Raw genomic sequence first — 26,735 nt, forward strand, 5'->3', positions numbered from 1 at the left:
TTTTTCCATGAGTATTCAAGTCTTAGTGACTACATGAAGTTTTGATTCTTCAGTTTGCGTTGAAGACAACCATTGATTGGACCTTACGGACTGTCAGCGGAAGTCCATTCCACCACCTTGTGGACTGACAGAGAAGATTCTTGTTGCATGTCTTGTCGGCATCTTGAAGGGATGGTGGCACGAATAAAGCAATAATAGAGGCTTAAATGCAGCCAGGTGCTGTAGTGGCTTGATAAGTGCTTTTATGCATGTGAGAAGCGATCCAGTTATGGGAGACTGCAATGGCCAAGATGCAAGGTAAAGAGACATATGTAGGCGTTGGTGGTATAGTGGTGAGCATAGCTGCCTTCCAAGCAGTTGACCCGGGTTCGATTCCCGGCCAACGCATCTCATTATACATGGATACCTGATGTTATTCACAAAACGTGGTACTTTGCCACTCACGTTTATTGATGGCAACCAAAGCTCATGTTTTACAGATTGCTCCTGCTTTTTACCTTCAGAGATAACTCATGCAATACAGAACGATATAGGAGTCAACACCTTCAAAAACACTGTGCTTTAATATGTTCTGGTTACATTGACACCTTACTCACAGCTGCACAGATGACCGTGACTCTTACATCGTTTTTAAATGAAGTGATACAAAGCGTTGTTATTTCTCAAAATCAGAATGAGCCCAAAGAGACCTGCATGCTGAAGCTGCGGCCCCATTTTCATGTTGCTATAAAGAAGCTTTTGACCCCGACGTGATTTGAACACGTAACCTTCTGATCTGGAGTCAGATGCACTACCGTTGCGCCACGAGGTCTAATACTTAGAAGTCTAGCTAAAAAAATGGAATAAGGCAGTCAGATGTTTTAGTTCAATAGCTCTTCCAATGTATTTTGATTTTTTTCATTCCCTCTCGTCTGCCTTAAAGTTTCACCAATTCAAGAGGAGAGTAATGGTGAGGGAAGAACGTACCAAAGGGAGGGAATCTTCAGGCAGAATCCCTGAGCTCTCTGCTTTCTTCTCAACCTGAGTAGTCTATGCATGATTCTGTGTTAGTATCTGTCGATTCGGCCCTTGAAAGGCAATACAGCTAAAGGTAACGTTTCTTGTTTATCATGCACCTGAGATGTAACAAAACGGAGGACCTTTCAAGAAAGGCTCTTGAGCAGAGTTACTTCAGAAAGTGAAGTAACGAAAAGAAAAACATTCTCATGTTACAATAGATTGGTGAGTGTGAAGAATAGCATCAAGTTAAAGACCTGGCAAGATTGGAACGAAGATGAGAAGAAAGTAAATGTGTTTTAGTTTAGTTTCTTATTTTTCCATGAGTATTCAAGTCTTAGTGACTACATGAAGTTTTGATTCTTCAGTTTGCGTTGAAGACAACCATTGATTGGACCTTACGGACTGTCAGCGGAAGTCCATTCCACCACCTTGTGGACTGACAGAGAAGATTCTTGTTGCATGTCTTGTCGGCATCTTGAAGGGATGGTGGCACGAATAAAGCAATAATAGAGGCTTAAAGGCAGCCAGGTGCTGTAGTGGCTTGATAAGTGCTTTTATGCATGTGAGAAGCGATCCAGTTATGGGAGACTGCAATGGCCAAGATGCAAGGAAAAGAGACATATGTAGGCGTTGGTAGTATAGTGGTGAGCATAGCTGCCTTCCAAGCAGTTGACCCGGGTTCGATTCCCGGCCAACGCATCTCATTATACATGGATACCTGATGTTATTCACAAAACGTGGTACTTTGCCACTCACGTTTATTGATGGCAACCAAAGCTCATGTTTTACAGATTGCTCCTGCTTTTTACCTTCAGAGATAACTCATGCAATACAGAACGATATAGGAGTCAACACCTTCAAAAACACTGTGCTTTAATATGTTCTGGTTACATTGACACCTTACTCACAGCTGCACAGATGACCGTGACTCTTACATCGTTTTTAAATGAAGTGATACAAAGCGTTGTTATTTCTCAAAATCAGAATGAGCCCAAAGAGACCTGCATGCTGAAGCTGCGGCCCCATTTTCATGTTGCTATAAAGAAGCTTTTGACCCCGACGTGATTTGAACACGTAACCTTCTGATCTGGAGTCAGACGCACTACCGTTGCGCCACGAGGTCTAATACGTAGAAGTCTAGCTAAAAAAATGGAATAAGGCAGTCAGATGTTTTAGTTCAATAGCTCTTCCAATGTATTTTGATTTTTTTCATTCCCTCTCGTCTGCCTTAAAGTTTCACCAATTCAAGAGGAGAGTAATGGTGAGGGAAGAACGTACCAAAGGGAGGGAATCTTCAGGCAGAATCCCTGAGCTCTCTGCTTTCTTCTCAACCTGAGTAGTCTATGCATGATTCTGTGTTAGTATCTGTCGATTCGGCCCTTGAAAGGCAATACAGCTAAAGGTAACGTTTCTTGTTTATCATGCACCTGAGATGTAACAAAACGGAGGACCTTTCAAGAAAGGCTCTTGAGCAGAGTTACTTCAGAAAGTGAAGTAACGAAAAGAAAAACATTCTCATGTTACAATAGATTGGTGAGTGTGAAGAATAGCATCAAGTTAAAGACCTGGCAAGATTGGAACGAAGATGAGAAGAAAGTAAATGTGTTTTAGTTTAGTTTCTTATTTTTCCATGAGTATTCAAGTCTTAGTGACTACATGAAGTTTTGATTCTTCAGTTTGCGTTGAAGACAACCATTGATTGGACCTTACGGACTGTCAGCGGAAGTCCATTCCACCACCTTGTGGACTGACAGAGAAGATTCTTGTTGCATGTCTTGTCGGCATCTTGAAGGGATGGTGGCACGAATAAAGCAATAATAGAGGCTTAAAGGCAGCCAGGTGCTGTAGTGGCTTGATAAGTGCTTTTATGCATGTGAGAAGCGATCCAGTTATGGGAGACTGCAATGGCCAAGATGCAAGGTAAAGAGACATATGTAGGCGTTGGTGGTATAGTGGTGAGCATAGCTGCCTTCCAAGCAGTTGACCCGGGTTCGATTCCCGGCCAACGCATCTCATTATACATGGATACCTGATGTTATTCACAAAACGTGGTACTTTGCCACTCACGTTTATTGATGGCAACCAAAGCTCATGTTTTACAGATTGCTCCTGCTTTTTACCTTCAGAGATAACTCATGCAATACAGAACGATATAGGAGTCAACACCTTCAAAAACACTGTGCTTTAATATGTTCTGGTTACATTGACACCTTACTCACAGCTGCACAGATGACCGTGACTCTTACATCGTTTTTAAATGAAGTGATACAAAGCGTTGTTATTTCTCAAAATCAGAATGAGGCCAAAGAGACCTGCATGCTGAAGCTGCGGCCCCATTTTCATGTTGCTATAAAGAAGCTTTTGACCCCGACGTGATTTGAACACGTAAACTTCTGATCTGGAGTCAGACGCGCTACCGTTGCGCCACGAGGTCTAATACGTAGAAGTCTAGCTAAAAAAATGGAATAAGGCAGTCAGATGTTTTAGTTCAATAGCTCTTCCAATGTATTTTGATTTTTTTCATTCCCTCTCGTCTGCCTTAAAGTTTCACCAATTCAAGAGGAGAGTAATGGTGAGGGAAGAACGTACCAAAGGGAGGGAATCTTCAGGCAGAATCCCTGAGCTCTCTGCTTTCTTCTCAACCTGAGTAGTCTATGCATGATTCTGTGTTAGTATCTGTCGATTCGGCCCTTGAAAGGCAATACAGCTAAAGGTAACGTTTCTTGTTTATCATGCACCTGAGATGTAACAAAACGGAGGACCTTTCAAGAAAGGCTCTTGAGCAGAGTTACTTCAGAAAGTGAAGTAACGAAAAGAAAAACATTCTCATGTTACAATAGATTGGTGAGTGTGAAGAATAGCATCAAGTTAAAGACCTGGCAAGATTGGAACGAAGATGAGAAGAAAGTAAATGTGTTTTAGTTTAGTTTCTTATTTTTCCATGAGTATTCAAGTCTTAGTGACTACATGAAGTTTTGATTCTTCAGTTTGCGTTGAAGACAACCATTGATTGGACCTTACGGACTGTCAGTGGAAGTCCATTCCACCACCTTGTGGACTGACAGAGAAGATTCTTGTTGCATGTCTTGTCGGCATCTTGAAGGGATGGTGGCACGAATAAAGCAATAATAGAGGCTTAAAGGCAGCCAGGTGCTGTAGTGGCTTGATAAGTGCTTTTATGCATGTGAGAAGCGATCCAGTTATGGGAGACTGCAATGGCCAAGATGCAAGGTAAAGAGACATATGTAGGCGTTGGTAGTATAGTGGTGAGCATAGCTGCCTTCCAAGCAGTTGACCCGGGTTCGATTCCCGGCCAACGCATCTCATTATACATGGATACCTGATGTTATTCACAAAACGTGGTACTTTGCCACTCACGTTTATTGATGGCAACCAAAGCTCATGTTTTACAGATTGCTCCTGCTTTTTACCTTCAGAGATAACTCATGCAATACAGAACGATATAGGAGTCAACACCTTCAAAAACACTGTGCTTTAATATGTTCTGGTTACATTGACACCTTACTCACAGCTGCACAGATGACCGTGACTCTTACATCGTTTTTAAATGAAGTGATACAAAGCGTTGTTATTTCTCAAAATCAGAACGAGGCCAAAGAGACCTGCATGCTGAAGCTGCGGCCCCATTTTCATGTTGCTATAAAGAAGCTTTTGACCCCGACGTGATTTGAACACGTAACCTTCTGATCTGGAGTCAGACGCACTACCGTTGCGACACGAGGTCTAATACGTAGAAGTCTAGCTAAAATAATGGAACAAGGCAGTCAGATGTTTTAGTTCAATAGCTCTTCCAATGTATTTTGATTTTTTTCATTCCCTCTCGTCTGCCTTAAAGTTTCACCAATTCAAGAGGAGAGTAATGGTGAGGGAAGAACGTACCAAAGGGAGGGAATCTTCAGGCAGAATCCCTGAGCTCTCTGCTTTCTTCTCAACCTGAGTAGTCTATGCATGATTCTGTGTTAGTATCTGTCGATTCGGCCCTTGAAAGGCAATACAGCTAAAGGTAACGTTTCTTGTTTATCATGCACCTGAGATGTAACAAAACGGAGGACCTTTCAAGAAAGGCTCTTGAGCAGAGTTACTTCAGAAAGTGAAGTAACAAAAAGAAAAACATTCTCATGTTACAATAGATTGGTGAGTGTGAAGAATAGCATCAAGTTAAAGACCTGGCAAGATTGGAACGAAGATGAGAAGAAAGTAAATGTGTTTTAGTTTAGTTTCTTATTTTTCCATGAGTATTCAAGTCTTAGTGACTACATGAAGTTTTGATTCTTCAGTTTGCGTTGAAGACAACCATTGATTGGACCTTACGGACTGTCAGCGGAAGTCCATTCCACCACCTTGTGGACTGACAGAGAAGATTCTTGTTGCATGTCTTGTCGGCATCTTGAAGGGATGGTGGCACGAATAAAGCAATAATAGAGGCTTAAAGGCAGCCAGGTGCTGTAGTGGCTTGATAAGTGCTTTTATGCATGTGAGAAGCGATCCAGTTATGGGAGACTGCAATGGCCAAGATGCAAGGTAAAGAGACATATGTAGGCGTTGGTGGTATAGTGGTGAGCATAGCTGCCTTCCAAGCAGTTGACCCGGGTTCGATTCCCGGCCAACGCATCTCATTATACATGGATACCTGATGTTATTCACAAAACGTGGTACTTTGCCACTCACGTTTATTGATGGCAACCAAAGCTCATGTTTTACAGATTGCTCCTGCTTTTTACCTTCAGAGATAACTCATGCAATACAGAACGATATAGGAGTCAACACCTTCAAAAACACTGTGCTTTAATATGTTCTGGTTACATTGACACCTTACTCACAGCTGCACAGATGACCGTGACTCTTACATCGTTTTTAAATGAAGTGATACAAAGCGTTGTTATTTCTCAAAATCAGAACGAGGCCAAAGAGACCTGCATGCTGAAGCTGCGGCCCCATTTTCATGTTGCTATAAAGAAGCTTTTGACCCCGACGTGATTTGAACACGTAACCTTCTGATCTGGAGTCAGACGCGCTACCGTTGCGCCACGAGGTCTAATACGTAGAAGTCTAGCTAAAATAATGGAACAAGGCAGTCAGATGTTTTAGTTCAATAGCTCTTCCAATGTATTTTGATTTTTTTCATTCCCTCTCGTCTGCCTTAAAGTTTCACCAATTCAAGAGGAGAGTAATGGTGAGGGAAGAACATACCAAAGGGAGGGAATCTTCAGGCAGAATCCCTGAGCTCTCTGCTTTCTTCTCAACCTGAGTAGTCTATGCATGATTCTGTGTTAGTATCTGTCGATTCGGCCCTTGAAAGGCAATACAGCTAAAGGTAACGTTTCTTGTTTATCATGCACCTGAGATGTAACAAAACGGAGGACCTTTCAAGAAAGGCTCTTGAGCAGAGTTACTTCAGAAAGTGAAGTAACGAAAAGAAAAACATTCTCATGTTACAATAGATTGGTGAGTGTGAAGAATAGCATCAAGTTAAAGACCTGGCAAGATTGGAACGAAGATGAGAAGAAAGTAAATGTGTTTTAGTTTAGTTTCTTATTTTTCCATGAGTATTCAAGTGTTAGTGACTACATGAAGTTTTGATTCTTCAGTTTGCGTTGAAGACAACCATTGATTGGACCTTACGGACTGTCAGCGGAAGTCCATTCCACCACCTTGTGGACTGACAGAGAAGATTCTTGTTGCATGTCTTGTCGGCATCTTGAAGGGATGGTGGCACGAATAAAGCAATAATAGAGGCTTAAAGGCAGCCAGGTGCTGTAGTGGCTTGATAAGTGCTTTTATGCATGTGAGAAGCGATCCAGTTATGGGAGACTGCAATGGCCAAGATGCAAGGTAAAGAGACATATGTAGGCGTTGGTGGTATAGTGGTGAGCATAGCTGCCTTCCAAGCAGTTGACCCGGGTTCGATTCCTGGCCAACGCATCTCATTATACATGGATACCTGATGTTATTCACAAAACGTGGTACTTTGCCACTCACGTTTATTGATGGCAACCAAAGCTCATGTTTTACAGATTGCTCCTGCTTTTTACCTTCAGAGATAACTCATGCAATACAGAACGATATAGGAGTCAACACCTTCAAAAACACTGTGCTTTAATATGTTCTGGTTACATTGACACCTTACTCACAGCTGCACAGATGACCGTGACTCTTACATCGTTTTTAAATGAAGTGATACAAAGCGTTGTTATTTCTCAAAATCAGAATGAGCCCAAAGAGACCTGCATGCTGAAGCTGCGGCCCCATTTTCATGTTGCTATAAAGAAGCTTTTGACCCCGACGTGATTTGAACACGTAACCTTCTGATCTGGAGTCAGACGCGCTACCGTTGCGCCACGAGGTCTAATACGTAGAAGTCTAGCTAAAAAAATGGAATAAGGCAGTCAGATGTTTTAGTTCAATAGCTCTTCCAATGTATTTTGATTTTTTTCATTCCCTCTCGTCTGCCTTAAAGTTTCACCAATTCAAGAGGAGAGTAATGGTGAGGGAAGAACGTACCAAAGGGAGGGAATCTTCAGGCAGAATCCCTGAGCTCTCTGCTTTCTTCTCAACCTGAGTAGTCTATGCATGATTCTGTGTTAGTATCTGTCGATTCGGCCCTTGAAAGGCAATACAGCTAAAGGTAACGTTTCTTGTTTATCATGCACCTGAGATGTAACAAAACGGAGGACCTTTCAAGAAAGGCTCTTGAGCAGAGTTACTTCAGAAAGTGAAGTAACGAAAAGAAAAACATTCTCATGTTACAATAGATTGGTGAGTGTGAAGAATAGCATCAAGTTAAAGACCTGGCAAGATTGGAACGAAGATGAGAAGAAAGTACATGTGTTTTAGTTTAGTTTCTTATTTTTCCATGAGTATTCAAGTCTTAGTGACTACATGAAGTTTTGATTCTTCAGTTTGCGTTGAAGACAACCATTGATTGGACCTTACGGACTGTCAGCGGAAGTCCATTCCACCACCTTGTGGACTGACAGAGAAGATTCTTGTTGCATGTCTTGTCGGCATCTTGAAGGGATGGTGGCACGAATAAAGCAATAATAGAGGCTTAAAGGCAGCCAGGTGCTGTAGTGGCTTGATAAGTGCTTTTATGCATGTGAGAAGCGATCCAGTTATGGGAGACTGCAATGGCCAAGATGCAAGGTAAAGAGACATATGTAGGCGTTGGTAGTATAGTGGTGAGCATAGCTGCCTTCCAAGCAGTTGACCCGGGTTCGATTCCCGGCCAACGCATCTCATTATACATGGATACCTGATGTAATTCACAAAACGTGGTACTTTGCCACTCACGTTTATTGATGGCAACCAAAGCTCATGTTTTACAGATTGCTCCTGCTTTTTACCTTCAGAGATAACTCATGCAATACAGAACGATATAGGAGTCAACACCTTCAAAAACACTGTGCTTTAATATGTTCTGGTTACATTGACACCTTACTCACAGCTGCACAGATGACCGTGACTCTTACATCGTTTTTAAATGAAGTGATACAAAGCGTTGTTATTTCTCAAAATCAGAACGAGGCCAAAGAGACCTGCATGCTGAAGCTGCGGCCCCATTTTCATGTTGCTATAAAGAAGCTTTTGACCCCGACGTGATTTGAACACGTAACCTTCTGATCTGGAGTCAGACGCGCTACCGTTGCGCCACGAGGTCTAATACGTAGAAGTCTAGCTAAAATAATGGAACAAGGCAGTCAGATGTTTTAGTTCAATAGCTCTTCCAATGTATTTTGATTTTTTTCATTCCCTCTCGTCTGCCTTAAAGTTTCACCAATTCAAGAGGAGAGTAATGGTGAGGGAAGAACGTACCAAAGGGAGGGAATCTTCAGGCAGAATCCCTGAGCTCTCTGCTTTCTTCTCAACCTGAGTAGTCTATGCATGATTCTGTGTTAGTATCTGTCGATTCGGCCCTTGAAAGGCAATACAGCTAAAGGTAACGTTTCTTGTTTATCATGCACCTGAGATGTAACAAAACGGAGGACCTTTCAAGAAAGGCTCTTGAGCAGAGTTACTTCAGAAAGTGAAGTAACGAAAAGAAAAACATTCTCATGTTACAATAGATTGGTGAGTGTGAAGAATAGCATCAAGTTAAAGACCTGGCAAGATTGGAACGAAGATGAGAAGAAAGTAAATGTGTTTTAGTTTAGTTTCTTATTTTTCCATGAGTATTCAAGTCTTAGTGACTACATGAAGTTTTGATTCTTCAGTTTGCGTTGAAGACAACCATTGATTGGACCTTACGGACTGTCAGCGGAAGTCCATTCCACCACCTTGTGGACTGACAGAGAAGATTCTTGTTGCATGTCTTGTCGGCATCTTGAAGGGATGGTGGCACGAATAAAGCAATAATAGAGGCTTAAAGGCAGCCAGGTGCTGTAGTGGCTTGATAAGTGCTTTTATGCATGTGAGAAGCGATCCAGTTATGGGAGACTGCAATGGCCAAGATGCAAGGTAAAGAGACATATGTAGGCGTTGGTGGTATAGTGGTGAGCATAGCTGCCTTCCAAGCAGTTGACCCGGGTTCGATTCCCGGCCAACGCATCTCATTATACATGGATACCTGATGTTATTCACAAAACGTGGTACTTTGCCACTCACGTTTATTGATGGCAACCAAAGCTCATGTTTTACAGATTGCTCCTGCTTTTTACCTTCAGAGATAACTCATGCAATACAGAACGAAATAGGAGTCAACACCTTCAAAAACACTGTGCTTTAATATGTTCTGGTTACATTGACACCTTACTCACAGCTGCACAGATGACCGTGACTCTTACATCGTTTTTAAATGAAGTGATACAAAGCGTTGTTATTTCTCAAAATCAGAATGAGGCCAAAGAGACCTGCATGCTGAAGCTGCGGCCCCATTTTCATGTTGCTATAAAGAAGCTTTTGACCCCGACGTGATTTGAACACGTAACCTTCTGATCTGGAGTCAGACGCGCTACCGTTGCGCCACGAGGTCTAATACGTAGAAGTCTAGCTAAAAAAATGGAATAAGGCAGTCAGATGTTTTAGTTCAATAGCTCTTCCAATGTATTTTGATTTTTTTCATTCCCTCTCGTCTGCCTTAAAGTTTCACCAATTCAAGAGGAGAGTAATGGTGAGGGAAAAACGTACCAAAGGGAGGGAATCTTCAGGCAGAATCCCTGAGCTCTCTGCTTTCTTCTCAACCTGAGTAGTCTATGCATGATTCTGTGTTAGTATCTGTCGATTCGGCCCTTGAAAGGCAATACAGCTAAAGGTAACGTTTCTTGTTTATCATGCACCTGAGATGTAACAAAACGGAGGACCTTTCAAGAAAGGCTCTTGAGCAGAGTTACTTCAGAAAGTGAAGTAACGAAAAGAAAAACATTCTCATGTTACAATAGATTGGTGAGTGTGAAGAATAGCATCAAGTTAAAGACCTGGCAAGATTGGAACGAAGATGAGAAGAAAGTAAATGTGTTTTAGTTTAGTTTCTTATTTTTCCATGAGTATTCAAGTCTTAGTGACTACATGAAGTTTTGATTCTTCAGTTTGCGTTGAAGACAACCATTGATTGGACCTTACGGACTGTCAGCGGAAGTCCATTCCACCACCTTGTGGACTGACAGAGAAGATTCTTGTTGCATGTCTTGTCGGCATCTTGAAGGGATTGTGGCACGAATAAAGCAATAATAAAGGCTTAAAGGCAGCCAGGTGCTGTAGTGGCTTGATAAGTGCTTTTATGCATGTGAGAAGCGATCCAGTTATGGGAGACTGCAATGGCCAAGATGCAAGGTAAAGAGACATATGTAGGCGTTGGTGGTATAGTGGTGAACATAGCTGCCTTCCAAGCAGTTGACCCGGGTTCGATTCCCGGCCAACGCATCTCATTATACATGGATACCTGATGTTATTCACAAAACGTGGTACTTTGCCACTCACGTTTATTGATGGCAACCAAAGCTCATATTTTACAGATTGCTCCTGCTTTTTACCTTCAGAGATAACTCATGCAATACAGAACGATATAGGAGTCAACACCTTCAAAAACACTGTGCTTTAATATGTTCTGGTTACATTGACACCTTACTCACAGCTGCACAGATGACCGTGACTCTTACATCGTTTTTAAATGAAGTGATACAAAGCGTTGTTATTTCTCAAAATCAGAATGAGGCCAAAGAGACCTGCATGCTGAAGCTGCGGCCCCATTTTCATGTTGCTATAAAGAAGCTTTTGACCCCGACGTGATTTGAACACGTAACCTTCTGATCTGGAGTCAGACGCGCTACCGTTGCGCCACGAGGTCTAATACGTAGAAGTCTAGCTAAAAAAATGGAACAAGGCAGTCAGATGTTTTAGTTCAATAGCTCTTCCAATGTATTTAGATTTTTTTCATTCCCTCTTGTCTGCCTTAAAGTTTCACCAATTCAAGAGGAGAGTAATGGTGAGGAAAGAACGTACCAAAGGGAGGGAATCTTCAGGCAGAATCCCTGAGCTCTCTGCTTTCTTCTCAACCTGAGTAGTCTATGCATGATTCTGTGTTAGTATCTGTCGATTCGGCCCTTGAAAGGCAATACAGCTAAAGGTAACGTTTCTTGTTTATCATGCACCTGAGATGTAACAAAACGGAGGACCTTTCAAGAAAGGCTCTTGAGCAGAGTTACTTCAGAAAGTGAAGTAACGAAAAGAAAAACATTCTCATGTTACAATAGATTGGTGAGTGTGAAGAATAGCATCAAGTTAAAGACCTGGCAAGATTGGAACGAAGATGAGAAGAAAGTAAATGTGTTTTAGTTTAGTTTCTTATTTTTCCATGAGTATTCAAGTCTTAGTGACTACATGAAGTTTTGATTCTTCAGTTTGCGTTGAAGACAACCATTGATTGGACCTTACGGACTGTCAGCGGAAGTCCATTCCACCACCTTGTGGACTGACAGAGAAGATTCTTGTTGCATGTCTTGTCGGCATCTTGAAGGGATGGTGGCACGAATAAAGCAATAATAGAGGCTTAAAGGCAGCCAGGTGCTGTAGTGGCTTGATAAGTGCTTTTATGCATGTGAGAAGCGATCCAGTTATGGGAGACTGCAATGGCCAAGATGCAAGGTAAAGAGACATATGTAGGCGTTGGTGGTATAGTGGTGAGCATAGCTGCCTTCCAAGCAGTTGACCCGGGTTCGATTCCCGGCCAACGCATCTCATTATACATGGATACCTGATGTTATTCACAAAACGTGGTACTTTGCCACTCACGTTTATTGATGGCAACCAAAGCTCATGTTTTACAGATTGCTCCTGCTTTTTACCTTCAGAGATAACTCATGCAATACAGAACGATATAGGAGTCAACACCTTCAAAAACACTGTGCTTTAATATGTTCTGGTTACATTGACACCTTACTCACAGCTGCACAGATGACCGTGACTCTTACATCGTTTTTAAATGAAGTGATACAAAGCGTTGTTATTTCTCAAAATCAGAATGAGGCCAAAGAGACCTGCATGCTGAAGCTGCGGCCCCATTTTCATGTTGCTATAAAGAAGCTTTTGACCCCGACGTGATTTGAACACGTAACCTTCTGATCTGGAGTCAGACGCGCTACCGTTGCGCCACGAGGTCTAATACGTAGAAGTCTAGCTAAAAAAATGGAATAAGGCAGTCAGATGTTTTAGTTCAATAGCTCTTCCAATGTATTTTGATTTTTTTCATTCCCTCTCGTCTGCCTTAAAGTTTCACCAATTCAAGAGGAGAGTAATGGTGAGGGAAAAACGTACCAAAGGGAGGGAATCTTCAGGCAGAATCCCTGAGCTCTCTGCTTTCTTCTCAACCTGAGTAGTCTATGCATGATTCTGTGTTAGTATCTGTCGATTCGGCCCTTGAAAGGCAATACAGCTAAAGGTAACGTTTCTTGTTTATCATGCACCTGAGATGTAACAAAACGGAGGACCTTTCAAGAAAGGCTCTTGAGCAGAGTTACTTCAGAAAGTGAAGTAACGAAAAGAAAAACATTCTCATGTTACAATAGATTGGTGAGTGTGAAGAATAGCATCAAGTTAAAGACCTGGCAAGATTGGAACGAAGATGAGAAGAAAGTAAATGTGTTTTAGTTTAGTTTCTTATTTTTCCATGAGTATTCAAGTCTTAGTGACTACATGAAGTTTTGATTCTTCAGTTTGCGTTGAAGACAACCATTGATTGGACCTTACGGACTGTCAGCGGAAGTCCATTCCACCACCTTGTGGACTGACAGAGAAGATTCTTGTTGCATGTCTTGTCGGCATCTTGAAGGGATGGTGGCACGAATAAAGCAATAATAGAGGCTTAAAGGCAGCCAGGTGCTGTAGTGGCTTGATAAGTGCTTTTATGCATGTGAGAAGCGATCCAGTTATGGGAGACTGCAATGGCCAAGATGCAAGGTAAAGAGACATATGTAGGCGTTGGTGGTATAGTGGTGAGCATAGCTGCCTTCCAAGCAGTTGACCCGGGTTCGATTCCCGGCCAACGCATCTCATTATACATGGATACCTGATGTTATTCACAAAACGTGGTACTTTGCCACTCACGTTTATTGATGGCAACCAAAGCTCATGTTTTACAGATTGCTCCTGCTTTTTACCTTCAGAGATAACTCATGCAATACAGAACGATATAGGAGTCAACACCTTCAAAAACACTGTGCTTTAATATGTTCTGGTTACATTGACACCTTACTCACAGCTGCACAGATGACCGTGACTCTTACATCGTTTTTAAATGAAGTGATACAAAGCGTTGTTATTTCTCAAAATCAGAATGAGGCCAAAGAGACCTGCATGCTGAAGCTGCGGCCCCATTTTCATGTTGCTATAAAGAAGCTTTTGACCCCGACGTGATTTGAACACGTAACCTTCTGATCTGGAGTCAGACGCGCTACCGTTGCGCCACGAGGTCTAATACGTAGAAGTCTAGCTAAAAAAATGGAATAAGGCAGTCAGATGTTTTAGTTCAATAGCTCTTCCAATGTATTTTGATTTTTTTCATTCCCTCTCGTCTGCCTTAAAGTTTCACCAATTCAAGAGGAGAGTAATGGTGAGGGAAAAACGTACCAAAGGGAGGGAATCTTCAGGCAGAATCCCTGAGCTCTCTGCTTTCTTCTCAACCTGAGTAGTCTATGCATGATTCTGTGTTAGTATCTGTCGATTCGGCCCTTGAAAGGCAATACAGCTAAAGGTAACGTTTCTTGTTTATCATGCACCTGAGATGTAACAAAACGGAGGACCTTTCAAGAAAGGCTCTTGAGCAGAGTTACTTCAGAAAGTGAAGTAACGAAAAGAAAAACATTCTCATGTTACAATAGATTGGTGAGTGTGAAGAATAGCATCAAGTTAAAGACCTGGCAAGATTGGAACGAAGATGAGAAGAAAGTAAATGTGTTTTAGTTTAGTTTCTTATTTTTCCATGAGTATTCAAGTCTTAGTGACTACATGAAGTTTTGATTCTTCAGTTTGCGTTGAAGACAACCATTGATTGGACCTTACGGACTGTCAGCGGAAGTCCATTCCACCACCTTGTGGACTGACAGAGAAGATTCTTGTTGCATGTCTTGTCGGCATCTTGAAGGGATTGTGGCACGAATAAAGCAATAATAAAGGCTTAAAGGCAGCCAGGTGCTGTAGTGGCTTGATAAGTGCTTTTATGCATGTGAGAAGCGATCCAGTTATGGGAGACTGCAATGGCCAAGATGCAAGGTAAAGAGACATATGTAGGCGTTGGTGGTATAGTGGTGAACATAGCTGCCTTCCAAGCAGTTGACCCGGGTTCGATTCCCGGCCAACGCATCTCATTATACATGGATACCTGATGTTATTCACAAAACGTGGTACTTTGCCACTCACGTTTATTGATGGCAACCAAAGCTCATATTTTACAGATTGCTCCTGCTTTTTACCTTCAGAGATAACTCATGCAATACAGAACGATATAGGAGTCAACACCTTCAAAAACACTGTGCTTTAATATGTTCTGGTTACATTGACACCTTACTCACAGCTGCACAGATGACCGTGACTCTTACATCGTTTTTAAATGAAGTGATACAAAGCGTTGTTATTTCTCAAAATCAGAATGAGGCCAAAGAGACCTGCATGCTGAAGCTGCGGCCCCATTTTCATGTTGCTATAAAGAAGCTTTTGACCCCGACGTGATTTGAACACGTAACCTTCTGATCTGGAGTCAGACGCGCTACCGTTGCGCCACGAGGTCTAATACGTAGAAGTCTAGCTAAAAAAATGGAACAAGGCAGTCAGATGTTTTAGTTCAATAGCTCTTCCAATGTATTTAGATTTTTTTCATTCCCTCTTGTCTGCCTTAAAGTTTCACCAATTCAAGAGGAGAGTAATGGTGAGGAAAGAACGTACCAAAGGGAGGGAATCTTCAGGCAGAATCCCTGAGCTCTCTGCTTTCTTCTCAACCTGAGTAGTCTATGCATGATTCTGTGTTAGTATCTGTCGATTCGGCCCTTGAAAGGCAATACAGCTAAAGGTAACGTTTCTTGTTTATCATGCACCTGAGATGTAACAAAACGGAGGACCTTTCAAGAAAGGCTCTTGAGCAGAGTTACTTCAGAAAGTGAAGTAACGAAAAGAAAAACATTCTCATGTTACAATAGATTGGTGAGTGTGAAGAATAGCATCAAGTTAAAGACCTGGCAAGATTGGAACGAAGATGAGAAGAAAGTAAATGTGTTTTAGTTTAGTTTCTTATTTTTCCATGAGTATTCAAGTCTTAGTGACTACATGAAGTTTTGATTCTTCAGTTTGCGTTGAAGACAACCATTGATTGGACCTTACGGACTGTCAGCGGAAGTCCATTCCACCACCTTGTGGACTGACAGAGAAGATTCTTGTTGCATGTCTTGTCGGCATCTTGAAGGGATGGTGGCACGAATAAAGCAATAATAGAGGCTTAAAGGCAGCCAGGTGCTGTAGTGGCTTGATAAGTGCTTTTATGCATGTGAGAAGCGATCCAGTTATGGGAGACTGCAATGGCCAAGATGCAAGGTAAAGAGACATATGTAGGCGTTGGTGGTATAGTGGTGAGCATAGCTGCCTTCCAAGCAGTTGACCCGGGTTCGATTCCCGGCCAACGCATCTCATTATACATGGATACCTGATGTTATTCACAAAACGTGGTACTTTGCCACTCACGTTTATTGATGGCAACCAAAGCTCATGTTTTACAGATTGCTCCTGCTTTTTACCTTCAGAGATAACTCATGCAATACAGAACGATATAGGAGTCAACACCTTCAAAAACACTGTGCTTTAATATGTTCTGGTTACATTGACACCTTACTCACAGCTGCACAGATGACCGTGACTCTTACATCGTTTTTAAATGAAGTGATACAAAGCGTTGTTATTTCTCAAAATCAGAATGAGGCCAAAGAGACCTGCATGCTGAAGCTGCGGCCCCATTTTCATGTTGCTATAAAGAAGCTTTTGACCCCGACGTGATTTGAACACGTAACCTTCTGATCTGGAGTCAGACGCGCTACCGTTGCGCCACGAGGTCTAATACGTAGAAGTCTAGCTAAAAAAATGGAATAAGGCAGTCAGATGTTTTAGTTCAATAGCTCTTCCAATGTATTTTGATTTTTTTCATTCCCTCTCGTCTGCCTTAAAGTTTCACCAATTCAAGAGGAGAGTAATGGTGAGGGAAAAACGTACCAAAGGGAGGGAATCTTCAGGCAGAATCCCTGAGCTCTCTGCTTTCTTCTCAACCTGAGTAGTCTATGCATGATTCTGTGTTAGTATCTGTCGATTCGGCCCTTGAAAGGCAATACAGCTAAAGGTAACGTTTCTTGTTTATCATGCACCTGAGATGTAACAAAACGGAGGACCTTTCAAGAAAGGCTCTTGAGCAGAGTTACTTCAGAAAGTGAAGTAACGAAAAGAAAAACATTCTCATGTTACAATAGATTGGTGAGTGTGAAGAATAGCATCAAGTTAAAGACCTGGCAAGATTGGAACGAAGATGAGAAGAAAGTAAATGTGTTTTAGTTTAGTTTCTTATTTTTCCATGAGTATTCAAGTCTTAGTGACTACATGAAGTTTTGATTCTTCAGTTTGCGTTGAAGACAACCATTGATTGGACCTTACGGACTGTCAGCGGAAGTCCATTCCACCACCTTGTGGACTGACAGAGAAGATTCTTGTTGCATGTCTTGTCGGCATCTTGAAGGGATGGTGGCACGAATAAAGCAATAATAGAGGCTTAAAGGCAGCCAGGTGCTGTAGTGGCTTGATAAGTGCTTTTATGCATGTGAGAAGCGATCCAGTTATGGGAGACTGCAATGGCCAAGATGCAAGGTAAAGAGACATATGTAGGCGTTGGTGGTATAGTGGTGAGCATAGCTGCCTTCCAAGCAGTTGACCCGGGTTCGATTCCCGGCCAACGCATCTCATTATACATGGATACCTGATGTTATTCACAAAACGTGGTACTTTGCCACTCACGTTTATTGATGGCAACCAAAGCTCATGTTTTACAGATTGCTCCTGCTTTTTACCTTCAGAGATAACTCATGCAATACAGAACGATATAGGAGTCAACACCTTCAAAAACACTGTGCTTTAATATGTTCTGGTTACATTGACACCTTACTCACAGCTGCACAGATGACCGTGACTCTTACATCGTTTTTAAATGAAGTGATACAAAGCGTTGTTATTTCTCAAAATCAGAATGAGGCCAAAGAGACCTGCATGCTGAAGCTGCGGCCCCATTTTCATGTTGCTATAAAGAAGCTTTTGACCCCGACGTGATTTGAACACGTAACCTTCTGATCTGGAGTCAGAAGCGCTACCGTTGCGCCACGAGGTCTAATACGTAGAAGTCTAGCTAAAAAAATGGAATAAGGCAGTCAGATGTTTTAGTTCAATAGCTCTTCCAATGTATTTTGATTTTTTTCATTCCCTCTCGTCTGCCTTAAAGTTTCACCAATTCAAGAGGAGAGTAATGGTGAGGGAAAAACGTACCAAAGGGAGGGAATCTTCAGGCAGAATCCCTGAGCTCTCTGCTTTCTTCTCAACCTGAGTAGTCTATGCATGATTCTGTGTTAGTATCTGTCGATTCGGCCCTTGAAAGGCAATACAGCTAAAGGTAACGTTTCTTGTTTATCATGCACCTGAGATGTAACAAAACGGAGGACCTTTCAAGAAAGGCTCTTGAGCAGAGTTACTTCAGAAAGTGAAGTAACGAAAAGAAAAACATTCTCATGTTACAATAGATTGGTGAGTGTGAAGAATAGCATCAAGTTAAAGACCTGGCAAGATTGGAACGAAGATGAGAAGAAAGTAAATGTGTTTTAGTTTAGTTTCTTATTTTTCCATGAGTATTCAAGTCTTAGTGACTACATGAAGTTTTGATTCTTCAGTTTGCGTTGAAGACAACCATTGATTGGACCTTACGGACTGTCAGCGGAAGTCCATTCCACCACCTTGTGGACTGACAGAGAAGATTCTTGTTGCATGTCTTGTCGGCATCTTGAAGGGATGGTGGCACGAATAAAGCAATAATAGAGGCTTAAAGGCAGCCAGGTGCTGTAGTGGCTTGATAAGTGCTTTTATGCATGTGAGAAGCGATCCAGTTATGGGAGACTGCAATGGCCAAGATGCAAGGTAAAGAGACATATGTAGGCGTTGGTGGTATAGTGGTGAGCATAGCTGCCTTCCAAGCAGTTGACCCGGGTTCGATTCCCGGCCAACGCATCTCATTATACATGGATACCTGATGTTATTCACAAAACGTGGTACTTTGCCACTCACGTTTATTGATGGCAACCAAAGCTCATGTTTTACAGATTGCTCCTGCTTTTTACCTTCAGAGATAACTCATGCAATACAGAACGATATAGGAGTCAACACCTTCAAAAACACTGTGCTTTAATATGTTCTGGTTACATTGACACCTTACTCACAGCTGCACAGATGACCGTGACTCTTACATCGTTTTTAAATGAAGTGATACAAAGCGTTGTTATTTCTCAAAATCAGAATGAGGCCAAAGAGACCTGCATGCTGAAGCTGCGGCCCCATTTTCATGTTGCTATAAAGAAGCTTTTGACCCCGACGTGATTTGAACACGTAACCTTCTGATCTGGAGTCAGACGCGCTACCGTTGCGCCACGAGGTCTAATACGTAGAAGTCTAGCTAAAAAAATGGAATAAGGCAGTCAGATGTTTTAGTTCAATAGCTCTTCCAATGTATTTTGATTTTTTTCATTCCCTCTCGTCTGCCTTAAAGTTTCACCAATTCAAGAGGAGAGTAATGGTGAGGGAAAAACGTACCAAAGGGAGGGAATCTTCAGGCAGAATCCCTGAGCTCTCTGCTTTCTTCTCAACCTGAGTAGTCTATGCATGATTCTGTGTTAGTATCTGTCGATTCGGCCCTTGAAAGGCAATACAGCTAAAGGTAACGTTTCTTGTTTATCATGCACCTGAGATGTAACAAAACGGAGGACCTTTCAAGAAAGGCTCTTGAGCAGAGTTACTTCAGAAAGTGAAGTAACGAAAAGAAAAACATTCTCATGTTACAATAGATTGGTGAGTGTGAAGAATAGCATCAAGTTAAAGACCTGGCAAGATTGGAACGAAGATGAGAAGAAAGTAAATGTGTTTTAGTTTAGTTTCTTATTTTTCCATGAGTATTCAAGTCTTAGTGACTACATGAAGTTTTGATTCTTCAGTTTGCGTTGAAGACAACCATTGATTGGACCTTACGGACTGTCAGCGGAAGTCCATTCCACCACCTTGTGGACTGACAGAGAAGATTCTTGTTGCATGTCTTGTCGGCATCTTGAAGGGATGGTGGCACGAATAAAGCAATAATAGAGGCTTAAAGGCAGCCAGGTGCTGTAGTGGCTTGATAAGTGCTTTTATGCATGTGAGAAGCGATCCAGTTATGGGAGACTGCAATGGCCAAGATGCAAGGTAAAGAGACATATGTAGGCGTTGGTAGTATAGTGGTGAGCATAGCTGCCTTCCAAGCAGTTGACCCGGGTTCGATTCCCGGCCAACGCATCTCATTATACATGGATACCTGATGTTATTCACAAAACGTGGTACTTTGCCACTCACGTTTATTGATGGCAACCAAAGCTCATGTTTTACAGATTGCTCCTGCTTTTTACCTTCAGAGATAACTCATGCAATACAGAACGATATAGGAGTCAACACCTTCAAAAACACTGTGCTTTAATATGTTCTGGTTACATTGACACCTTACTCACAGCTGCACAGATGACCGTGACTCTTACATCGTTTTTAAATGAAGTGATACAAAGCGTTGTTATTTCTCAAAATCAGAACGAGGCCAAAGAGACCTGCATGCTGAAGCTGCGGCCCCATTTTCATGTTGCTATAAAGAAGCTTTTGACCCCGACGTGATTTGAACACGTAACCTTCTGATCTGGAGTCAGACGCGCTACCGTTGCGCCACGAGGTCTAATACGTAGAAGTCTAGCTAAAATAATGGAACAAGGCAGTCAGATGTTTTAGTTCAATAGCTCTTCCAATGTATTTTGATTTTTTTCATTCCCTCTCGTCTGCCTTAAAGTTTCACCAATTCAAGAGGAGAGTAATGGTGAGGGAAGAACGTACCAAAGGGAGGGAATCTTCAGGCAGAATCCCTGAGCTCTCTGCTTTCTTCTCAACCTGAGTAGTCTATGCATGATTCTGTGTTAGTATCTGTCGATTCGGCCCTTGAAAGGCAATACAGCTAAAGGTAACGTTTCTTGTTTATCATGCACCTGAGATGTAACAAAACGGAGGACCTTTCAAGAAAGGCTCTTGAGCAGAGTTACTTCAGAAAGTGAAGTAACGAAAAGAAAAACATTCTCATGTTACAATAGATTGGTGAGTGTGAAGAATAGCATCAAGTTAAAGACCTGGCAAGATTGGAACGAAGATGAGAAGAAAGTAAATGTGTTTTAGTTTAGTTTCTTATTTTTCCATGAGTATTCAAGTCTTAGTGACTACATGAAGTTTTGATTCTTCAGTTTGCGTTGAAGACAACCATTGATTGGACCTTACGGACTGTCAGCGGAAGTCCATTCCACCACCTTGTGGACTGACAGAGAAGATTCTTGTTGCATGTCTTGTCGGCATCTTGAAGGGATGGTGGCACGAATAAAGCAATAATAGAGGCTTAAAGGCAGCCAGGTGCTGTAGTGGCTTGATAAGTGCTTTTATGCATGTGAGAAGCGATCCAGTTATGGGAGACTGCAATGGCCAAGATGCAAGGTAAAGAGACATATGTAGGCGTTGGTGGTATAGTGGTGAGCATAGCTGCCTTCCAAGCAGTTGACCCGGGTTCGATTCCCGGCCAATGCATCTCATTATACATGGATACCTGATGTTATTCACAAAACGTGGTACTTTGCCACTCACGTTTATTGATGGCAACCAAAGCTCATGTTTTACAGATTGCTCCTGCTTTTTACCTTCAGAGATAACTCATGCAATACAGAACGAAATAGGAGTCAACACCTTCAAAAACACTGTGCTTTAATATGTTCTGGTTACATTGACACCTTACTCACAGCTGCACAGATGACCGTGACTCTTACATCGTTTTTAAATGAAGTGATACAAAGCGTTGTTATTTCTCAAAATCAGAATGAGGCCAAAGAGACCTGCATGCTGAAGCTGCGGCCCCATTTTCATGTTGCTATAAAGAAGCTTTTGACCCCGACGTGATTTGAACACGTAACCTTCTGATCTGGAGTCAGACGCGCTACCGTTGCGCCACGAGGTCTAATACATAGAAGTCTAGCTAAAAAAATGGAATAAGGCAGTCAGATGTTTTAGTTCAATAGCTCTTCCAATGTATTTTGATTTTTTTCATTCCCTCTCGTCTGCCTTAAAGTTTCACCAATTCAAGAGGAGAGTAATGGTGAGGGAAAAACGTACCAAAGGGAGGGAATCTTCAGGCAGAATCCCTGAGCTCTCTGCTTTCTTCTCAACCTGAGTAGTCTATGCATGATTCTGTGTTAGTATCTGTCGATTCGGCCCTTGAAAGGCAATACAGCTAAAGGTAACGTTTCTTGTTTATCATGCACCTGAGATGTAACAAAACGGAGGACCTTTCAAGAAAGGCTCTTGAGCAGAGTTACTTCAGAAAGTGAAGTAACGAAAAGAAAAACATTCTCATGTTACAATAGATTGGTGAGTGTGAAGAATAGCATCAAGTTAAAGACCTGGCAAGATTGGAACGAAGATGAGAAGAAAGTAAATGTGTTTTAGTTTAGTTTCTTATTTTTCCATGAGTATTCAAGTCTTAGTGACTACATGAAGTTTTGATTCTTCAGTTTGCGTTGAAGACAACCATTGATTGGACCTTACGGACTGTCAGCGGAAGTCCATTCCACCACCTTGTGGACTGACAGAGAAGATTCTTGTTGCATGTCTTGTCGGCATCTTGAAGGGATGGTGGCACGAATAAAGCAATAATAGAGGCTTAAAGGCAGCCAGGTGCTGTAGTGGCTTGATAAGTGCTTTTATGCATGTGAGAAGCGATCCAGTTATGGGAGACTGCAATGGCCAAGATGCAAGGTAAAGAGACATATGTAGGCGTTGGTAGTATAGTGGTGAGCATAGCTGCCTTCCAAGCAGTTGACCCGGGTTCGATTCCCGGCCAACGCATCTCATTATACATGGATACCTGATGTTATTCACAAAACGTGGTACTTTGCCACTCACGTTTATTGATGGCAACCAAAGCTCATGTTTTACAGATTGCTCCTGCTTTTTACCTTCAGAGATAACTCATGCAATACAGAACGATATAGGAGTCAACACCTTCAAAAACACTGTGCTTTAATATGTTCTGGTTACATTGACACCTTACTCACAGCTGCACAGATGACCGTGACTCTTACATCGTTTTTAAATGAAGTGATACAAAGCGTTGTTATTTCTCAAAATCAGAACGAGGCCAAAGAGACCTGCATGCTGAAGCTGCGGCCCCATTTTCATGTTGCTATAAAGAAGCTTTTGACCCCGACGTGATTTGAACACGTAACCTTCTGATCTGGAGTCAGACGCGCTACCGTTGCGCCACGAGGTCTAATACGTAGAAGTCTAGCTAAAATAATGGAACAAGGCAGTCAGATGTTTTAGTTCAATAGCTCTTCCAATGTATTTTGATTTTTTTCATTCCCTCTCGTCTGCCTTAAAGTTTCACCAATTCAAGAGGAGAGTAATGGTGAGGGAAGAACGTACCAAAGGGAGGGAATCTTCAGGCAGAATCCCTGAGCTCTCTGCTTTCTTCTCAACCTGAGTAGTCTATGCATGATTCTGTGTTAGTATCTGTCGATTCGGCCCTTGAAAGGCAATACAGCTAAAGGTAACGTTTCTTGTTTATCATGCACCTGAGATGTAACAAAACGGAGGACCTTTCAAGAAAGGCTCTTGAGCAGAGTTACTTCAGAAAGTGAAGTAACGAAAAGAAAAACATTCTCATGTTACAATAGATTGGTGAGTGTGAAGAATAGCATCAAGTTAAAGACCTGGCAAGATTGGAACGAAGATGAGAAGAAAGTAAATGTGTTTTAGTTTAGTTTCTTATTTTTCCATGAGTATTCAAGTCTTAGTGACTACATGAAGTTTTGATTCTTCAGTTTGCGTTGAAGACAACCATTGATTGGACCTTACGGACTGTCAGCGGAAGTCCATTCCACCACCTTGTGGACTGACAGAGAAGATTCTTGTTGCATGTCTTGTCGGCATCTTGAAGGGATGGTGGCACGAATAAAGCAATAATAGAGGCTTAAAGGCAGCCAGGTGCTGTAGTGGCTTGATAAGTGCTTTTATGCATGTGAGAAGCGATCCAGTTATGGGAGACTGCAATGGCCAAGATGCAAGGTAAAGAGACATATGTAGGCGTTGGTGGTATAGTGGTGAGCATAGCTGCCTTCCAAGCAGTTGACCCGGGTTCGATTCCCGGCCAACGCATCTCATTATACATGGATACCTGATGTTATTCACAAAACGTGGTACTTTGCCACTCACGTTTATTGATGGCAACCAAAGCTCATGTTTTACAGATTGCTCCTGCTTTTTACCTTCAGAGATAACTCATGCAATACAGAACGAAATAGGAGTCAACACCTTCAAAAACACTGTGCTTTAATATGTTCTGGTTACATTGACACCTTACTCACAGCTGCACAGATGACCGTGACTCTTACATCGTTTTTAAATGAAGTGATACAAAGCGTTGTTATTTCTCAAAATCAGAATGAGGCCAAAGAGACCTGCATGCTGAAGCTGCGGCCCCATTTTCATGTTGCTATAAAGAAGCTTTTGACCCCGACGTGATTTGAACACGTAACCTTCTGATCTGGAGTCAGACGCGCTACCGTTGCGCCACGAGGTCTAATACGTAGAAGTCTAGCTAAAAAAATGGAATAAGGCAGTCAGATGTTTTAGTTCAATAGCTCTTCCAATGTATTTTGATTTTTTTCATTCCCTCTCGTCTGCCTTAAAGTTTCACCAATTCAAGAGGAGAGTAATGGTGAGGGAAAAACGTACCAAAGGGAGGGAATCTTCAGGCAGAATCCCTGAGCTCTCTGCTTTCTTCTCAACCTGAGTAGTCTATGCATGATTCTGTGTTAGTATCTGTCGATTCGGCCCTTGAAAGGCAATACAGCTAAAGGTAACGTTTCTTGTTTATCATGCACCTGAGATGTAACAAAACGGAGGACCTTTCAAGAAAGGCTCTTGAGCAGAGTTACTTCAGAAAGTGAAGTAACGAAAAGAAAAACATTCTCATGTTACAATAGATTGGTGAGTGTGAAGAATAGCATCAAGTTAAAGACCTGGCAAGATTGGAACGAAGATGAGAAGAAAGTAAATGTGTTTTAGTTTAGTTTCTTATTTTTCCATGAGTATTCAAGTCTTAGTGACTACATAAAGTTTTGATTCTTCAGTTTGCGTTGAAGACAACCATTGATTGGACCTTACGGACTGTCAGCGGAAGTCCATTCCACCACCTTGTGGACTGACAGAGAAGATTCTTGTTGCATGTCTTGTCGGCATCTTGAAGGGATTGTGGCACGAATAAAGCAATAATAAAGGCTTAAAGGCAGCCAGGTGCTGTAGTGGCTTGATAAGTGCTTTTATGCATGTGAGAAGCGATCCAGTTATGGGAGACTGCAATGGCCAAGATGCAAGGTAAAGAGACATATGTAGGCGTTGGTGGTATAGTGGTGAACATAGCTGCCTTCCAAGCAGTTGACCCGGGTTCGATTCCCGGCCAACGCATCTCATTATACATGGATACCTGATGTTATTCACAAAACGTGGTACTTTGCCACTCACGTTTATTGATGGCAACCAAAGCTCATATTTTACAGATTGCTCCTGCTTTTTACCTTCAGAGATAACTCATGCAATACAGAACGATATAGGAGTCAACACCTTCAAAAACACTGTGCTTTAATATGTTCTGGTTACATTGACACCTTACTCACAGCTGCACAGATGACCGTGACTCTTACATCGTTTTTAAATGAAGTGATACAAAGCGTTGTTATTTCTCAAAATCAGAATGAGGCCAAAGAGACCTGCATGCTGAAGCTGCGGCCCCATTTTCATGTTGCTATAAAGAAGCTTTTGACCCCGACGTGATTTGAACACGTAACCTTCTGATCTGGAGTCAGACGCGCTACCGTTGCGCCACGAGGTCTAATACGTAGAAGTCTAGCTAAAAAAATGGAACAAGGCAGTCAGATGTTTTAGTTCAATAGCTCTTCCAATGTATTTTGATTTTTTTCATTCCCTCTTGTCTGCCTTAAAGTTTCACCAATTCAAGAGGAGAGTAATGGTGAGGGAAGAACGTACCAAAGGGAGGGAATCTTCAGGCAGAATCCCTGAGCTCTCTGCTTTCTTCTCAACCTGAGTAGTCTATGCATGATTCTGTGTTAGTATCTGTCGATTCGGCCCTTGAAAGGCAATACAGCTAAAGGTAACGTTTCTTGTTTATCATGCACCTGAGATGTAACAAAACGGAGGACCTTTCAAGAAAGGCTCTTGAGCAGAGTTACTTCAGAAAGTGAAGTAACGAAAAGAAAAACATTCTCATGTTACAATAGATTGGTGAGTGTGAAGAATAGCATCAAGTTAAAGACCTGGCAAGATTGGAACGAAGATGAGAAGAAAGTAAATGTGTTTTAGTTTAGTTTCTTATTTTTCCATGAGTATTCAAGTCTTAGTGACTACATGAAGTTTTGATTCTTCAGTTTGCGTTGAAGACAACCATTGATTGGACCTTACGGACTGTCAGCGGAAGTCCATTCCACCACCTTGTGGACTGACAGAGAAGATTCTTGTTGCATGTCTTGTCGGCATCTTGAAGGGATGGTGGCACGAATAAAGCAATAATAGAGGCTTAAAGGCAGCCAGGTGCTGTAGTGGCTTGATAAGTGCTTTTATGCATGTGAGAAGCGATCCAGTTATGGGAGACTGCAATGGCCAAGATGCAAGGTAAAGAGACATATGTAGGCGTTGGTGGTATAGTGGTGAGCATAGCTGCCTTCCAAGCAGTTGACCCGGGTTCGATTCCCGGCCAACGCATCTCATTATACATGGATACCTGATGTTATTCACAAAACGTGGTACTTTGCCACTCACGTTTATTGATGGCAACCAAAGCTCATGTTTTACAGATTGCTCCTGCTTTTTACCTTCAGAGATAACTCATG

The 26,735-nt window shown here is 42.0% G+C and overlaps 41 non-coding genes across 41 annotated transcripts; 21 read left to right on the forward strand and 20 right to left on the reverse strand.

Moving 5' to 3' along the window:
* The first annotated feature begins 315 nt into the window (after positions 1 to 315).
* Positions 316 to 387, forward strand: trnag-ucc (transfer RNA glycine (anticodon UCC)). Its single transcript has one exon. It is a non-coding gene; the product is annotated as a tRNA-Gly (tRNA).
* Positions 388 to 739: 352 nt separating this feature from the next.
* On the reverse strand, positions 740 to 811 carry trnaw-cca (transfer RNA tryptophan (anticodon CCA)). Its single transcript has one exon. It is a non-coding gene; the product is annotated as a tRNA-Trp (tRNA).
* Positions 812 to 1,626: 815 nt separating this feature from the next.
* On the forward strand, positions 1,627 to 1,698 carry trnag-ucc (transfer RNA glycine (anticodon UCC)). Its single transcript has one exon. It is a non-coding gene; the product is annotated as a tRNA-Gly (tRNA).
* Positions 1,699 to 2,050: 352 nt separating this feature from the next.
* trnaw-cca (transfer RNA tryptophan (anticodon CCA)) lies at positions 2,051 to 2,122 on the reverse strand. The gene has a single exon. It is a non-coding gene; the product is annotated as a tRNA-Trp (tRNA).
* Positions 2,123 to 2,937: 815 nt separating this feature from the next.
* On the forward strand, positions 2,938 to 3,009 carry trnag-ucc (transfer RNA glycine (anticodon UCC)). Its single transcript has one exon. It is a non-coding gene; the product is annotated as a tRNA-Gly (tRNA).
* A 352-nt stretch (positions 3,010 to 3,361) lies between these two features.
* On the reverse strand, positions 3,362 to 3,433 carry trnaw-cca (transfer RNA tryptophan (anticodon CCA)). Its single transcript has one exon. It is a non-coding gene; the product is annotated as a tRNA-Trp (tRNA).
* An 815-nt stretch (positions 3,434 to 4,248) lies between these two features.
* Positions 4,249 to 4,320, forward strand: trnag-ucc (transfer RNA glycine (anticodon UCC)). Its single transcript has one exon. It is a non-coding gene; the product is annotated as a tRNA-Gly (tRNA).
* Positions 4,321 to 4,672: 352 nt separating this feature from the next.
* trnaw-cca (transfer RNA tryptophan (anticodon CCA)) lies at positions 4,673 to 4,744 on the reverse strand. The gene has a single exon. It is a non-coding gene; the product is annotated as a tRNA-Trp (tRNA).
* Positions 4,745 to 5,559: 815 nt separating this feature from the next.
* Positions 5,560 to 5,631, forward strand: trnag-ucc (transfer RNA glycine (anticodon UCC)). Its single transcript has one exon. It is a non-coding gene; the product is annotated as a tRNA-Gly (tRNA).
* Positions 5,632 to 5,983: 352 nt separating this feature from the next.
* On the reverse strand, positions 5,984 to 6,055 carry trnaw-cca (transfer RNA tryptophan (anticodon CCA)). Its single transcript has one exon. It is a non-coding gene; the product is annotated as a tRNA-Trp (tRNA).
* Positions 6,056 to 6,870: 815 nt separating this feature from the next.
* On the forward strand, positions 6,871 to 6,942 carry trnag-ucc (transfer RNA glycine (anticodon UCC)). The gene has a single exon. It is a non-coding gene; the product is annotated as a tRNA-Gly (tRNA).
* Positions 6,943 to 7,294: 352 nt separating this feature from the next.
* trnaw-cca (transfer RNA tryptophan (anticodon CCA)) lies at positions 7,295 to 7,366 on the reverse strand. The gene has a single exon. It is a non-coding gene; the product is annotated as a tRNA-Trp (tRNA).
* Positions 7,367 to 8,181: 815 nt separating this feature from the next.
* Positions 8,182 to 8,253, forward strand: trnag-ucc (transfer RNA glycine (anticodon UCC)). The gene has a single exon. It is a non-coding gene; the product is annotated as a tRNA-Gly (tRNA).
* Positions 8,254 to 8,605: 352 nt separating this feature from the next.
* trnaw-cca (transfer RNA tryptophan (anticodon CCA)) lies at positions 8,606 to 8,677 on the reverse strand. The gene has a single exon. It is a non-coding gene; the product is annotated as a tRNA-Trp (tRNA).
* Positions 8,678 to 9,492: 815 nt separating this feature from the next.
* On the forward strand, positions 9,493 to 9,564 carry trnag-ucc (transfer RNA glycine (anticodon UCC)). The gene has a single exon. It is a non-coding gene; the product is annotated as a tRNA-Gly (tRNA).
* Positions 9,565 to 9,916: 352 nt separating this feature from the next.
* Positions 9,917 to 9,988, reverse strand: trnaw-cca (transfer RNA tryptophan (anticodon CCA)). The gene has a single exon. It is a non-coding gene; the product is annotated as a tRNA-Trp (tRNA).
* Positions 9,989 to 10,803: 815 nt separating this feature from the next.
* On the forward strand, positions 10,804 to 10,875 carry trnag-ucc (transfer RNA glycine (anticodon UCC)). Its single transcript has one exon. It is a non-coding gene; the product is annotated as a tRNA-Gly (tRNA).
* Positions 10,876 to 11,227: 352 nt separating this feature from the next.
* Positions 11,228 to 11,299, reverse strand: trnaw-cca (transfer RNA tryptophan (anticodon CCA)). The gene has a single exon. It is a non-coding gene; the product is annotated as a tRNA-Trp (tRNA).
* Positions 11,300 to 12,114: 815 nt separating this feature from the next.
* On the forward strand, positions 12,115 to 12,186 carry trnag-ucc (transfer RNA glycine (anticodon UCC)). The gene has a single exon. It is a non-coding gene; the product is annotated as a tRNA-Gly (tRNA).
* Positions 12,187 to 12,538: 352 nt separating this feature from the next.
* trnaw-cca (transfer RNA tryptophan (anticodon CCA)) lies at positions 12,539 to 12,610 on the reverse strand. The gene has a single exon. It is a non-coding gene; the product is annotated as a tRNA-Trp (tRNA).
* Positions 12,611 to 13,425: 815 nt separating this feature from the next.
* Positions 13,426 to 13,497, forward strand: trnag-ucc (transfer RNA glycine (anticodon UCC)). The gene has a single exon. It is a non-coding gene; the product is annotated as a tRNA-Gly (tRNA).
* Positions 13,498 to 13,849: 352 nt separating this feature from the next.
* trnaw-cca (transfer RNA tryptophan (anticodon CCA)) lies at positions 13,850 to 13,921 on the reverse strand. Its single transcript has one exon. It is a non-coding gene; the product is annotated as a tRNA-Trp (tRNA).
* Positions 13,922 to 14,736: 815 nt separating this feature from the next.
* On the forward strand, positions 14,737 to 14,808 carry trnag-ucc (transfer RNA glycine (anticodon UCC)). Its single transcript has one exon. It is a non-coding gene; the product is annotated as a tRNA-Gly (tRNA).
* A 352-nt stretch (positions 14,809 to 15,160) lies between these two features.
* trnaw-cca (transfer RNA tryptophan (anticodon CCA)) lies at positions 15,161 to 15,232 on the reverse strand. The gene has a single exon. It is a non-coding gene; the product is annotated as a tRNA-Trp (tRNA).
* Positions 15,233 to 16,047: 815 nt separating this feature from the next.
* Positions 16,048 to 16,119, forward strand: trnag-ucc (transfer RNA glycine (anticodon UCC)). The gene has a single exon. It is a non-coding gene; the product is annotated as a tRNA-Gly (tRNA).
* A 352-nt stretch (positions 16,120 to 16,471) lies between these two features.
* On the reverse strand, positions 16,472 to 16,543 carry trnaw-cca (transfer RNA tryptophan (anticodon CCA)). The gene has a single exon. It is a non-coding gene; the product is annotated as a tRNA-Trp (tRNA).
* Positions 16,544 to 17,358: 815 nt separating this feature from the next.
* On the forward strand, positions 17,359 to 17,430 carry trnag-ucc (transfer RNA glycine (anticodon UCC)). The gene has a single exon. It is a non-coding gene; the product is annotated as a tRNA-Gly (tRNA).
* Positions 17,431 to 17,782: 352 nt separating this feature from the next.
* On the reverse strand, positions 17,783 to 17,854 carry trnaw-cca (transfer RNA tryptophan (anticodon CCA)). The gene has a single exon. It is a non-coding gene; the product is annotated as a tRNA-Trp (tRNA).
* An 815-nt stretch (positions 17,855 to 18,669) lies between these two features.
* Positions 18,670 to 18,741, forward strand: trnag-ucc (transfer RNA glycine (anticodon UCC)). The gene has a single exon. It is a non-coding gene; the product is annotated as a tRNA-Gly (tRNA).
* Positions 18,742 to 19,093: 352 nt separating this feature from the next.
* Positions 19,094 to 19,165, reverse strand: trnaw-cca (transfer RNA tryptophan (anticodon CCA)). The gene has a single exon. It is a non-coding gene; the product is annotated as a tRNA-Trp (tRNA).
* Positions 19,166 to 19,980: 815 nt separating this feature from the next.
* trnag-ucc (transfer RNA glycine (anticodon UCC)) lies at positions 19,981 to 20,052 on the forward strand. Its single transcript has one exon. It is a non-coding gene; the product is annotated as a tRNA-Gly (tRNA).
* A 352-nt stretch (positions 20,053 to 20,404) lies between these two features.
* Positions 20,405 to 20,476, reverse strand: trnaw-cca (transfer RNA tryptophan (anticodon CCA)). The gene has a single exon. It is a non-coding gene; the product is annotated as a tRNA-Trp (tRNA).
* Positions 20,477 to 21,291: 815 nt separating this feature from the next.
* On the forward strand, positions 21,292 to 21,363 carry trnag-ucc (transfer RNA glycine (anticodon UCC)). Its single transcript has one exon. It is a non-coding gene; the product is annotated as a tRNA-Gly (tRNA).
* A 352-nt stretch (positions 21,364 to 21,715) lies between these two features.
* On the reverse strand, positions 21,716 to 21,787 carry trnaw-cca (transfer RNA tryptophan (anticodon CCA)). Its single transcript has one exon. It is a non-coding gene; the product is annotated as a tRNA-Trp (tRNA).
* An 815-nt stretch (positions 21,788 to 22,602) lies between these two features.
* Positions 22,603 to 22,674, forward strand: trnag-ucc (transfer RNA glycine (anticodon UCC)). The gene has a single exon. It is a non-coding gene; the product is annotated as a tRNA-Gly (tRNA).
* Positions 22,675 to 23,026: 352 nt separating this feature from the next.
* Positions 23,027 to 23,098, reverse strand: trnaw-cca (transfer RNA tryptophan (anticodon CCA)). The gene has a single exon. It is a non-coding gene; the product is annotated as a tRNA-Trp (tRNA).
* An 815-nt stretch (positions 23,099 to 23,913) lies between these two features.
* trnag-ucc (transfer RNA glycine (anticodon UCC)) lies at positions 23,914 to 23,985 on the forward strand. Its single transcript has one exon. It is a non-coding gene; the product is annotated as a tRNA-Gly (tRNA).
* Positions 23,986 to 24,337: 352 nt separating this feature from the next.
* trnaw-cca (transfer RNA tryptophan (anticodon CCA)) lies at positions 24,338 to 24,409 on the reverse strand. The gene has a single exon. It is a non-coding gene; the product is annotated as a tRNA-Trp (tRNA).
* Positions 24,410 to 25,224: 815 nt separating this feature from the next.
* trnag-ucc (transfer RNA glycine (anticodon UCC)) lies at positions 25,225 to 25,296 on the forward strand. The gene has a single exon. It is a non-coding gene; the product is annotated as a tRNA-Gly (tRNA).
* A 352-nt stretch (positions 25,297 to 25,648) lies between these two features.
* On the reverse strand, positions 25,649 to 25,720 carry trnaw-cca (transfer RNA tryptophan (anticodon CCA)). The gene has a single exon. It is a non-coding gene; the product is annotated as a tRNA-Trp (tRNA).
* An 815-nt stretch (positions 25,721 to 26,535) lies between these two features.
* Positions 26,536 to 26,607, forward strand: trnag-ucc (transfer RNA glycine (anticodon UCC)). The gene has a single exon. It is a non-coding gene; the product is annotated as a tRNA-Gly (tRNA).
* The last annotated feature ends 128 nt before the right edge of the window (positions 26,608 to 26,735 follow it).

Source organism: Brachyhypopomus gauderio, unplaced genomic scaffold, assembly GCF_052324685.1.
Source record: "Brachyhypopomus gauderio isolate BG-103 unplaced genomic scaffold, BGAUD_0.2 sc92, whole genome shotgun sequence".
In the NCBI taxonomy this organism is placed as follows: domain Eukaryota; kingdom Metazoa; phylum Chordata; class Actinopteri; order Gymnotiformes; family Hypopomidae; genus Brachyhypopomus; species Brachyhypopomus gauderio.